This window comes from Myotis lucifugus, unplaced genomic scaffold (assembly GCF_000147115.1).
Source record: "Myotis lucifugus unplaced genomic scaffold, Myoluc2.0 scaffold_132, whole genome shotgun sequence".
Lineage (NCBI taxonomy): Eukaryota > Metazoa > Chordata > Mammalia > Chiroptera > Vespertilionidae > Myotis > Myotis lucifugus.
In genome coordinates, this window is record NW_005871180.1 from 373,998 (window position 1) to 386,355 (window position 12,358).

The 12,358-nt window shown below is 40.6% G+C and overlaps 1 pseudogene; it reads left to right on the forward strand.

Moving 5' to 3' along the window:
* The first annotated feature begins 712 nt into the window (after positions 1–712).
* LOC102441849 lies at positions 713–937 on the forward strand (annotated as a pseudogene).
* Positions 938–12,358: the final 11,421 nt, after the last annotated feature.

The following is a 12,358-nucleotide window of genomic DNA, read 5'->3' on the forward strand; positions in this document are numbered from 1 at the left end:
ACCCATGACACTACTGGCTGATAGTGTCACAAAAATGTTTCTCAGTGCCATTTCAAATAGTATTTTTAGATAACATGATCCTCAAAAAGTCACATGAAAATAACAAAGAAAATAAAAGATGGAATAATTGTTAGGTTAAAGATGGAGCAAAGGCACAAAGATAAACTAAAATGCATTAATATGATATTTTATAGAAACTGCACTTTTATGGGGCTCTACGAAAGTCCTTAGTGGCCCATGAAAATTCTTACCTTTAAGTGTTTCATGCAATTCCACAGAATGGCTTCCAATGCAAATTCTAATATTCCCTAGAGGCTTTGTTAAAATCTTACAGTTTTTAAAATCCATCAAAATATAACTTGAACATTCTTAATGAATTATGTTTATATTTTAGTGGCTTTGATTTTTCTAAAAACATCAAGATCTCTCTTAAATATAATGTTTTAAATTATATGCCTTTAAATATAGTTGCTCAAAGATACAGCTGTCAAATACTATTTGATATTATAAAATAACTAATGCAAGAACAGTTATGGGAAATATCGGATAAACTATCAAGCAGTTAGCTCATATCCATCTGTTTTTTTTTAATGGATTATTTTGAACTATAAGAAGAAAGACTTCCCCCCGTGTCGCTGCCCCGCCGTCTGGTCCCACGAACCCACGACCACCGGCCGACCACCATGGACAAATCTCCCCTGCACTGGCCTGCACCATGTCTGGTTCCTCCAGCGTCACCGCTATGAAGAAAGTGGTTCAACAGCTCCAGCTGGAGGCCGGGCTCAACAGCGTGAAGGTTTCCCAGGCAGCTGCAGATTGGAAACAATTCTGTCTGCAGAATGCTCAACATGACTGGAGTATCTTCAAGTACCAATCCCTGCAGACCCCCGAAAGTTTGTTCCTTTTTGTAGTAAAATGAATTTTGAAGGTGTTCTAAACCACTGTTCTTGAACTGGTGAATATTCAAAGAGAGCTAGATCTGAAGCCTGTACCAAAAGCTTACCCTATAACATGTGCCATACTATACAAACTTCTGCTTTTGTCAGTCCTTAACATCTATCTCTCTGAATTTTCATGAATTTCTATTTCACAAGGGTGATTACTTTATATACACTAGCAGCAGCATACAAATAAAATACTTAGTATAAAAAGTAAAAAAAAACAACAACAAAAGAATAAAGACTTAATGAATCCAAACCAGGGGAGGGTTGGATCCCAGAACTGTAATGGCTATTTGCTTTGCTTTGTTTAAATTTGTGCAACATTAGTTCCATTTATTTATTTCCCCTTGGCTGTCTAGGATACTATTCAACTATGAAACAAGGTAGAATCAGAAGAAGCAGATATATTGTGCTCCACTATTTCCTTTTCTACACAAATATTCTTTTATTTCTGGAATGAAAAGTGTGCTCTCCAACTTTACTAAAGGAAGAACATACTCGTAGTTAACCAAACTGGAGATCCATAAGAGGGAGAAAAAGTAGGGCTTTTCATTTTCTTTAAATTGCAAGCAATTGCGAGCAATAAGAAAATATTTTGATTATAAGAAAAGTTGAATGAATGGCAGAAAGAGACATGCAGACAGTTGTGAAGATCTATGGTCTCCAAATATGTGACAATAGTCAGCACTTCAGACACGGCATATCAAGGTATATGTAGGAGACATCTCTTGTTCTGTCTTACCAAGCCTTTTCCTTCTTTCCATAGCAGAACCCCTCTTCACGTAGACATCCACCCTAGCACACAATATCAGGTCTACGGTTCTAGAGAGCTGCTAGCATAGAACACCTCTTCCAGGCCCCAGGAGTGGATGGGTGTGCTACTAACCAAGTCACTGAGGGCTCTTCTCTAGGTATTTTGAATAGCATCTAAAGAGAGTGTAGTGACAACCATTGTATAAGAAAAATTTCAGAAAGTGACTAATTAGTCATTAGTTTTACTGAGAAAGTAAAACAGAGATGAAAGATGACCAGAAGAGAGCCTCCAACAGCAAACTGGCCTTTCTATGGCATGACAACCACTAAATTCCCCATATTGCCTAAACTAGTGGGGTTAAACTAATCTCTCTTGTAACTGAAACAATCAACCAAAATCCTTTCTGTCTCTCCCTTTCATTTCCCAAAAAAAATTAGAAAGAGTTGTTTCATATGAAGGAATCATTCACAGGGAAAAAGTTACAGTTGTTCTCAACAAACTTTTATATTAAACTTGTATTTGATTTTAATGTGGGGGGGAAAAAAACCACCTTGATTTTTGCACTATCTCTTGAATCTGTTCCTTGCTTTCATTCCCTTCACCATTAGCCCAGTTCCTCAGGCTTTCATTTTTCTCCCCACCTCGATTGCTCTCACCCACCAATAAATCATTATTGATAAAATCATCTGGGGTTATGCTATTGGTGTGACAATATGCATGCCCCAACTTATTGGTGTGATATTCAAGGCCATCTTCCCTTCCAGCCACCTGTCTCTATAGTCACCATAGTCCCTCATGTTTGCTCTATTAGACTTGTCACCATTCCTCAACAGTGCCCCTGCGTTTGGCCATGTGCTTATCTTTGCATATCTTAATTCTGCTTATCCTTAAAAGTCCATTTTAAATCTTTGGAGATTTCCTCAGTCTCACTACAGAGAATGAATGGCCTTCTTATCGGTATCCCCTAGTATTTCCTTCCTTCTTTTTCATGTTAGGTTAGTTGCAAATATCCTTTTTCTCTCCAAGCACAGTAAGTTATTTCATGCATTCATTCAACAAGTATTTGGCATCTCTCTGTGTGGGGCACTGCACTGGACACTGGGGATACAGTAATCAACCCCCTCCTCAGGGAGGATTGTGAGTTTGTTTTTGTAGGACTTGCAACTTAATTACACCACTAAGTATGCAAATAAACTTCAATGATAGAGACATGAAAAAAGTACAGAATATTCAAAAAGAGTGCAGGAGCTAGCTCGGTGAAGCCGGGAGAGCTGCACAGGCAGAAGCAGAGTGTAAAGGCTATGGGGAAGGAGAGGGCAGGGCTCCTCTGAGAAAATGACAGAGGAGTGAGACTGGAGAATGGTGCAGCTAGAAAGGGAACGTGGGGATGCTGGCCAGTCCGTGAGGGCAGCACACAGGGCTCTGGAAGGTCTGGGGTGAATTTGGGCATTATGCTGAGGGCAGCTGGGTACCGGGAAGAGTTCTTGGGGGTTAGGGGGAGTGACATGATAAGCTTAACAGTTTAAAGGACAGATTGCTGTTTAAAGGGAGGGAAGAGGTCTGGGCAGGCCTGTGAGAAGCTGGGGTGGTGATACAGGCCTGAGACAGTGGTGGCAACTGGCAGGCAGTGAAGTGGAGTGGCAATCCTTAGAGAAGTCCACAGGATTTGGTAACTGATTAGATGGGGTTAGTAGGTGCATCCAGGCCCCTGCTGTACACATCTCTTCTAATGCATATACACTACCTCATATATACTATGTCTCCATGATGTGTATTGGATTGAACTATTGTAATGTACCCATAACTTACCAAGGATACTAAGCAGTTCATATGATCTATATATATAAAACCCTAATATGCAAATAGACTGAACGATGGAAAAACTGAACTGAATAACTATACAACCGGTCGTTATGACATGTGCTGACCACCAGGGGGTGCTCACAGAACATGGCGGTCATCAGTGGTGGGCGTCGGCAGCAGGCAGCAGAGCACAGAACATGGTGGGAGTCGGCCACAGGGGGATGGTGGAGCAGGTGAGCGGGGGTGCCAGACCAAGGGAGGGCACCAGTCGCTGTCATGGGGACAAGCCTCTGGTGGTCACTGAAAATTCTTTGCTCCTGTGCGCCATGGTCCCACCCGGTGCTTGCATCCACTGCTGGCCCCAATCGCTCCCCAGCAGGTGAGAGTGGGGCCGGTGCCATCAGCACGTGGGAGTGGTTGCGGCAGGAGCAGGGCTGCTGGCAGATAGGGGACCCAGGGCCGCAGCAGGAGGGGCTGGGTGGAGGTGTGGAGGATGAGCCAAGACCCGTCCCTGTGCCCACCGCAGCCTCTCAGCCCACAGTTCCTTTCAAGGTGCACAAATTCGTGCACTGGGACCCTAGTATACAATATTGGTAAAACAAAGTGTGTGTGTGTGTGTGTGTGTGTGTGTGTGTGTGTGTGTGTGTGTGTATACTGCATAATTTTAGGTCTTAAATTTGGGATAAGAATTTATCAAAAGATATAAGCACAAAAAGTTATATAAGACCACTCTCACTTAACCCAGACTCATACATTTTTATAATTGGTGTTAGATTAAAACAGGGCTATTAAGAGTGTTCATAAGTTGTAGGTAACCTTGTGGATTCACCTCACAAAATGACGCTGGGAGTTATTTGTTTCACTGAGACTGTCCTTTTGCCTGGAGCTTTGGAAAATATTTTCATATGACTGTGATTGCTCTCTGTAGTCAATACAGTTAATCATCTTTCTGCTTCAACTAGCAAGTACTTCCTTCTTTCAGCTGTTCCTCCAAATTCACTGATGCCAGATCTAATCTAAAGCTTTAGGCCTTTCACATCTTCTCTTATTGTTCCTATCCATTTAACTGCTCATCTGAAAATAGAACTTCTCTGCATCCCTTAAGATTTCTTTGATAAGATGAACTGAAAGGAAATGAGGAACCATTCTTAACAATTTGGACTAACAACAGAATAATGGTTAGTTAATTTAAGAGTATTATAAGTTAAACTCTCCATTAGCAAAAACCAAATATATGATAACATCTCTAAGCAATTGTATTATCTAGTTAACTTGTCATTGGGTGGGTGATGATTTGACTCCTTAATCTTCATTTTATCAGCCACAGCCTTCCATGGGGTAAACAATTTTCCCATTACAGACAAATGGACACTGGACAGTCCATCCCAAAATGTTATTTTCTTAAAGATTAGAGAAATGGCAAATGTCTATTCAATGGAAGGAAAGAATCTAAGACAATATAAAGGGTGGATGAGGAGCCTTTTGATGGCTAAAGGGAATAGTAGGCCAGCAGTCATATTAGGCCAGTGGTCAGTGGTCCCCAGGCCAGATTGCCCCTTCTCTGAGAGAAGACACCCCTTGGAAATATCCTGTCAGTAATGTGGAGTGAAAAATTGATGGTGACAATGACATGTATTTGTTGAGGTCCTACCATGGGCACTTTATGATATTACTAGAGGCCTGGGGCATGGAATTCATGTGCGGGTTTGGTCCCCAGGCCTGGCCTGAGATCAGGGCCATCTTCCCCAGCTGCCAGCAGCTGCCCCTCCCCCCCGCCCCACCACTGCCACCCACTCCCAGTTCCCTGTTTGACATTGGGCAATCGGAGCCTGCCAGCCAGGGGGGAACCGAGAGGTTGGCCAGCAGGCCCCGATCAGGTGATCAGGGCCTGCGGGCTGGGGGCAGCTCCTGCGTTAAGCATCTGTGTCTGCCCTCTGGTGGTCAGTGCGCATTATAGTGGCCAGTCATTTCTGCCATTTGGTCCATTTGCATATTACCCTTTTATTGTATAGGATTACCTTGAGTGCTTGGGTTTGAACTCATGCTCTACAGCTCACTAGCTGTGTGACCTTGGGCAAATTGCTTAATCACTTAGTGTTTCAGTTTTGTCTTCTGTAAAATCGGGATAATAATGTTCTCCACGTTAATCAGGTAGTTGTGTAGATTAAATGGGTTAATATACTAAATGGTCATCAAAAGAACCTGGCACAGTAAGTCCTACATAAAAATTCCTGCCAATAAGCCTATGTAAGTTTAGTTGCTATCGTTGTCATTATTATTGTCTTCATTATATGGATGGATAAACTAAATTAAGTAACTTAATCAAGGTATAATGTTAGAAGTGGCAAAGCCAGGATTCAAACTCAGCTCTTTCTCACTGCAAAGTATATATTCTTTCTATTATTTTCCTCCCCTCCCTCAAGAAGAGTTCAAATCTAGGCCCTACAATTTACCAGTTTTGAGACCTTGGGCCTGTTACTCGACCCTCAGTTTTCTCATCTGTAAACTAAAATAATACTGTCTCATCAATTTGCTGTGATGATTAAATACAATGACATGTCAAGTTAGAAGCACAAAGCAGGTAATCAGTACAAGTTCATTTTCCCTCCCTTTTCATTGAGACTCTTGAGCCAGTGGCCAAGACTCATAAGAATTTTCCTGCCTGCTTGGTACATCTGCTTTACTCTCTCTTGCAACTGACTTATTAGAGGAAGAAAGCTCCAGATGATTTTATTTATTTATTTTTTCAATCTTTCATTTCTTTATTGATTAAGGTATTACAAATGTGACCTCATTCTCTCCATAAACTCCCCCTGCCGACTCATGCCCTCACTCCCCTGTTGTCTGTGTCCATTGGTTGGGCTTATATGCATGCATACAAGTCCTTTGGTTGATCTCTCTCCCTTACCCCCACCCTCCCCTACTTTCCCTCTGAGGTTTGACAGTCTTATCGCTGCTTCTCTGTCTCTGGATCTATCCCTGTTCATCAGCCTATGTTGTTCACTACATTCCACAAATTAGTGAGATCATGTGGTATTTATCTTTCTCTGACTGGCTTATTTCACTTAGCATAATGCTCTCCAGTTCCATCCATGCTGTTGCAAATGGTAAGAACTTCTTTTTTACCACAGCGTAGTAGTCCATTGTGTAGATGTACCAGAGTTTCTATTTATTTATTTATTTATTTATTTATTTATAATATATTTTATTGATTTTTTACAGAGAGGAAGGGAGAGGGATAGAGAGTTAGAAACATCGATCAGCTGCCTCCTGCACACTCCCTACTGGGGATGTGCCCGCAACCAAGGTACATGCCCTTGACCAGAATCGAACCTGGGACCCTTGAGTCCACAGGCCGACACTCTATCCACTGAGCCAAACCAGTTAGGGCTGTACCACAGTTTTTTAATCCACTCATCTGCTGATGGGCACTTAGGCTGTTTCCAAATCTTAGCTATGGTGAATTGTGCTGCTATGAACATAGGGATGCATACATCCTTTCTGATTGGTGTTTCTAGCTTCTTGGGATATATTCCTAGAAGTGGGATCACGGGGTCAAATGGGAGTTCCATTTTTAGTTTTTTGAGGAAACTCCATACTGTTCTCCACAGTGGCTGTGCCAGTCTGCATTCCCACCAGCAGTGCAAGAGGATTTTAAATACAAAACAAAACAGCCTCCTGAAAAAAATCACAATATGATCTTGCTCAGTGAATGTAGAAAATGAAAAACACTTCAAAGAACTGACATCATCACACAAATGCATTTTCATCTGGACTTTGGATAAAATTGACCTAAATCAGGAGAGTGCTGGTTTCATAGCAAGAGAAGAATGTCATCTAGAAATTGTAAGACTCGTAATGTTGTAATAGTTGTTTAAAGAAAACTCAGAGCCTACTGGAAATTAACTGATTCTTGTACTAAAGGCTCTCCACTAAATAATTCAGAAGTCAGCTATGAAGTGCTTTTATCACTTCTAATACAATTGACTATTATGCAATTCAGTTAATACCTAACATTTATTATGTGCCAGGTATATTAAATGTTTTATGTACATTATCATGTTTGATCTGCTCAATAGCCACATGAGGTAGAAACTATTATTATTTCAGTTAAGTTATACATAAGGAAACCTAATTTGCCCAAGCTTGGCTAAGAAGGAAGTGGAGCTGGGTAGGTGGAGACACCTAATACTTCTCTGAATTGGTTCTACCCTGCTTCCTGGCAACATGGGAAGACTATACTTGCTAGACCCTAGTAGTTAGGCAAAGCCATAAGACTCCTCTAGCCAAGGAAGCATGGATGAAAATGATGGTGACACATGGATGCCAAGGTATTCTAATGCATACTAACTTTTCCCCTTGCCTTGGCAAATTGGGAAGTCACATGTTTACATAGCAATGTCTCAAGTTGGAAGGAGCTTCAATTCCTGAGACACTGGATAAAGGAGAATCATTATTGACCTGCATCAGGTTTTACATGAAATATAAAGAAATACATTTACAATATATTAAACCACTGATTTTTCAAGATTAATTTGTTCCTGTAGCATAACCAAGTACCAGTCTAACTAAACACTGTGTTGTTTTATTGGGCAGAACTCAAATTCTTAACAATGTTTGCTAAGAACCCAGCCCTAAAGTTAGTCTTTTAATAATATTTAAGATGCCATTGAAAAGAATTATAGAATGTTTCAACTGTCTTCTCTCAGAAAGTAGACAAGAAGTGACATTTATAGAACCACTTGTTTGAAATCCCTGAAATTTGTGTTGTTGCCTTTCTTCGTGTTTATGAATAAAGGCAGTCATATAATTTGGAGGTGCTACTAATACTCAGCAATGTTTCTATGTCATTGAGCCAAGTTCTCCGCTTGAAATGATGGCTAGTCATAGTAAGAGAGCTGAAATGCAACAGGTTAGGAAACTGAGGCAGAAAATGAAGGAATTATAAATGGAAAATCTAAAGCTGAGACTCACATTTTTCAAATCCTAGTACCTTGTTCTTACATGGGAGAAAATGGCCAAGAAGAGTGCTGAAGAGCCTTGTTAATACTGCCATGATAGAAGAACTTGAGTCACCAGGTGACTCTAGGTCAGTGGTTCTCAACCTTCTGGCCCTTTAAATACAGTTCCTCATGTTGTGACCCAACCATAAAATTATTTTCGTTGCTACTTCATAACTGTAATGTTGCTACTGTTATGAATCGTAATGTAAATATCTGATATGCAGGATGGTCTTAGGCGACCCCTGTGAAAGGGTCGTTCAACCGCCAAAGGGGTCGCAACCCACAGGTTGAGAACTGCTGCTCTAGGTTATTTAGAACTGCCCTGTTTGTAGCATTCAGTCAGAGGCAATTTCTCTCAGCTGTGGACATTATTGGAGGCCCCCATGGTTTCAAGAACAGATCACAATAGGGCTGCCTTTTTACAGACTTGAAGTTCACTATGTTCCTACCTTTGTGAGACATCTGCTGAGCACACAAAGATGAAGGGGAAACAGAATGGTCTAGAGCGCATGGGTGGTGATAATTATAGCAGGAATGTAAAATAAGAGGACAAAAACATTTCCAGCTCAAAAAAAATGTGTGGTTCTATGAGCAAGGGCAAATGAAGTCTCCAGAAGAAGGGGAAACTAGCTAACAGGTAATGTAGGATAAGTGCTGCAGATGCAGATGCCATTGGCTGGACACAAGCCCAATCTTCCATCAGTTAGTCTCTGCTTATTACAGAATTTGGTACAATTGTTGAGCAATTATTCTCTTGGCACAAGGATGATAAACCTCGTGTGCAAGATATTTCCTAGGAGAAAATCAGCTTTTTTTGGATGGTGCATGAATCCTTCCAGTCCTTTAATCTGTATTGATTAAATGTACATATAATCTACAAAATGACTCTCTGGTGTCTTAAGAATATGAACACAATCTCTTATATGTTTAGCTTGATCCCTGTCTACATGGGAAAGTCCAGAAAAGTTAGCTTTAGGTTTCTCTGAGGAATAGGTTACTAGTAAATAGTAAGAAATGAAACTAATGTTTTCCACTTGGAAAGTTTTGGTCACATAAACAGGAGGGCATCTGATACATGAGAGACACTGATCTGTAAGGTCATATGCCTGGGGCACATTAGTAAAGCTGTGGCATTTGAATGCAGACAGAACTGAGTTGGAATCTTAATTCATAGCAAGTGAATTATTTTACTTTTCTTTTTTAAAAAAATATATTTTATTGATTTTTTACAGAGAGGAAGGGAGAGGGATAGAGAGTTAGAAATATCGATGAGAGAAAAACATCAACCAGCTGCCTCGTGCTGGGTATGTGCCCACAACCAAGGAACATGCCCTTGACCCTTCAGTCCGCAGGCCGACACTCTATCCACTGAGACAAACCGGCTAGGGCTTTTTTACTTTTCTTACCTTCAATTTTCTCAAAACTCAAACAAGGACATTAAGAGCAACTTTAGACATTTGAGCAAACTGCCATGCCTCCTCTTAGGTGTCAGCTGTTGCCTTGTTTATTTTGCCTGAAACATCCTTTCCCCTAACTTTTCTGGTGATTCCTATTGCCTTCTGCCTTAGTCTAGATGAGGGGTTCTCAACCTTGGCTGCACATTAGAATCACCTGGGAATCTTTTTAAAATCCTGATTTCTGAGCCTCATCCTCCGGAAATTCTGTTTCTTTGTTACTAATGTTGTGGCCCCACCCCATAACAGAGAAACAGAATTTCCGGAGGATGAGGCCCAGAAATCAGGATTTTAAAAAGATTCCCAGGTGATTCTAATGTGCAGCCAAGGTTGAGAACCACTGGTCTAGAATCAGATGCTCTTGCCTCCTCTAAGAAGGCCCTTCTGCTTCCCCAGGACAGGATCAGGTTCCAGGGATCACACAGGTGCTTCTTGAATTCCTGCCTTCACAGTAGGTAGGAACTTTCACATTAATAGTAACATCCTGTTTATGTGTTCATCTCTCAACTGCAAGTTTATGAAGAGCAAGGGCAGCTTCTTTTATCATGGACATCCCAGCACTAGGAAAGTGACTGGCATAGCAAAATGAATATTTATGATATCATTCATTTAATAAGTAGTTATGCCTACTATATGTTAGGCCTCATTTTAGACCCTGGAAAAATAACAGTAAAGAAAACAAAATCTGAACCCTCTTGTATCATATTCTTATAGGAGAAAAAAGACAATAAGCCAATAAGTAAAATATACAGTAGGTCAGATGGTGATACACTGTCTCCAACCACATCCCATCCCTATCCCCAACCAAAAGCCACCTTCATCTCTATCTTTTTCCATGTCCTTGGGCCCAACCTCAGCCCCACTGGGCCTCTATTCCTCCCCATTTTCATCTATAATATTCCATACTGAAATTCACTTCTGTCACTATCCCCAATTACTGAATTAATAAATGAATAAATAATAGAATAGCTTTGAGGCCTGGCTGGTGTTGCTCAGTGGTTGAGCCTCAACCTATGAATCAGTAGGTCATGGTTCAATTCCTGGTCAGGACCCAGATTCAGGCTCAATTCCCAGTAGGGGGCATGTAGGAGGCAGCTGATCAGTCATTCTCTGTCATCATTGATGTTTCTATCTCTCTTGTCCTTTCTCTCTGAAATCAATTTTGGTGTCCCAAAATTCACGCAAGAAGTAATTTTGATAGAAAACACAGGTTTATAATTAAAAATTGTAAATTTTTTATCGATTCATAGAGTATACAGTATAGGGTTATGTATGGAATAGCATATTGGGTAAATGGCCTCCAGGGCTTTGCTGGCACATACACACTCTTTTGTTGAAATTTTCCATGACCGTTTTGCATAAATGTGGCTGAATTTCATTGATACAGCGCTCAATTTCCTCTTTCAAGGCGTGGATGGTCATGGGCTTGTTGGCATAAACCTTAGACTTCAACAAACCCCAAAGAAAAAAGTCCAACGGTGTTAAATCGCATGATCTGGGCAGCCAATTCTGATCACCAAAACCGGAAATTACACGACCAGGAAATGACTCATGCAGTAATTGAATTGTTTCTCGGGCTGTATGGCATGTGGCACCTTCTTGTTGAAACCACATGTCGTCCACATCCATACCTTGCAATTTAGGCACAAAAAACTGGATTATCATGTCGCGATAGCGAGCACCATTAACTGTTATTGCCTGAGCAGCCACATTTTCGAAGAAGAATGGTCCAATGATGCCTCCAGCCCAAAATCCGCACCAAACAGTGACATGTTGTGGATGCATTTATTTCTCAACAATCACTCGTGGATTTTCTAAACCCCAAATGCAACAATTTTGTCGATTAACCAAGCTATCAGATGAAAATGAGCCTCGTCGATGAAGATGATTTTGTTCGAAAAATCAGCATTCACTTGTTGTTGTTCCATAATCCATTTGCATATGTGCCAGCAAAGCCATGGAGGCCATTTACCTGATATGCTATTCCATGCATAACCCTATACTGTATACTTTATGAGTCAATAAAAAATATACAATTTTTAATTATAAACCTATCAAAATTACTTCTATCAAAATTACTTCTTGCGTGAATTTTGGGACACCCTTATATTTATGGGGAGAGAGAGAGAGAGAGAGAGAGAGAGAGAGAGAGAGAGAGAGAGTTACTGTGTGTATTATTTGAGATAATTACAGTAAAGGCCCTAACACAGGCCTGGCCCAATTACATGCTCAATAAATTATTCTTTCACCCCATTCTCTCTGCGATTGAGTCTTGTCATTTACTTCTTTAAAACTCAGTGGATCAGAAATAATGAGATATAAAGCTAACACTTTGAAAACATACAAGAAAAAATTTTTAAAATACTCCAATATTCAGCATTTGAACTGTATCATAGCTGCTAT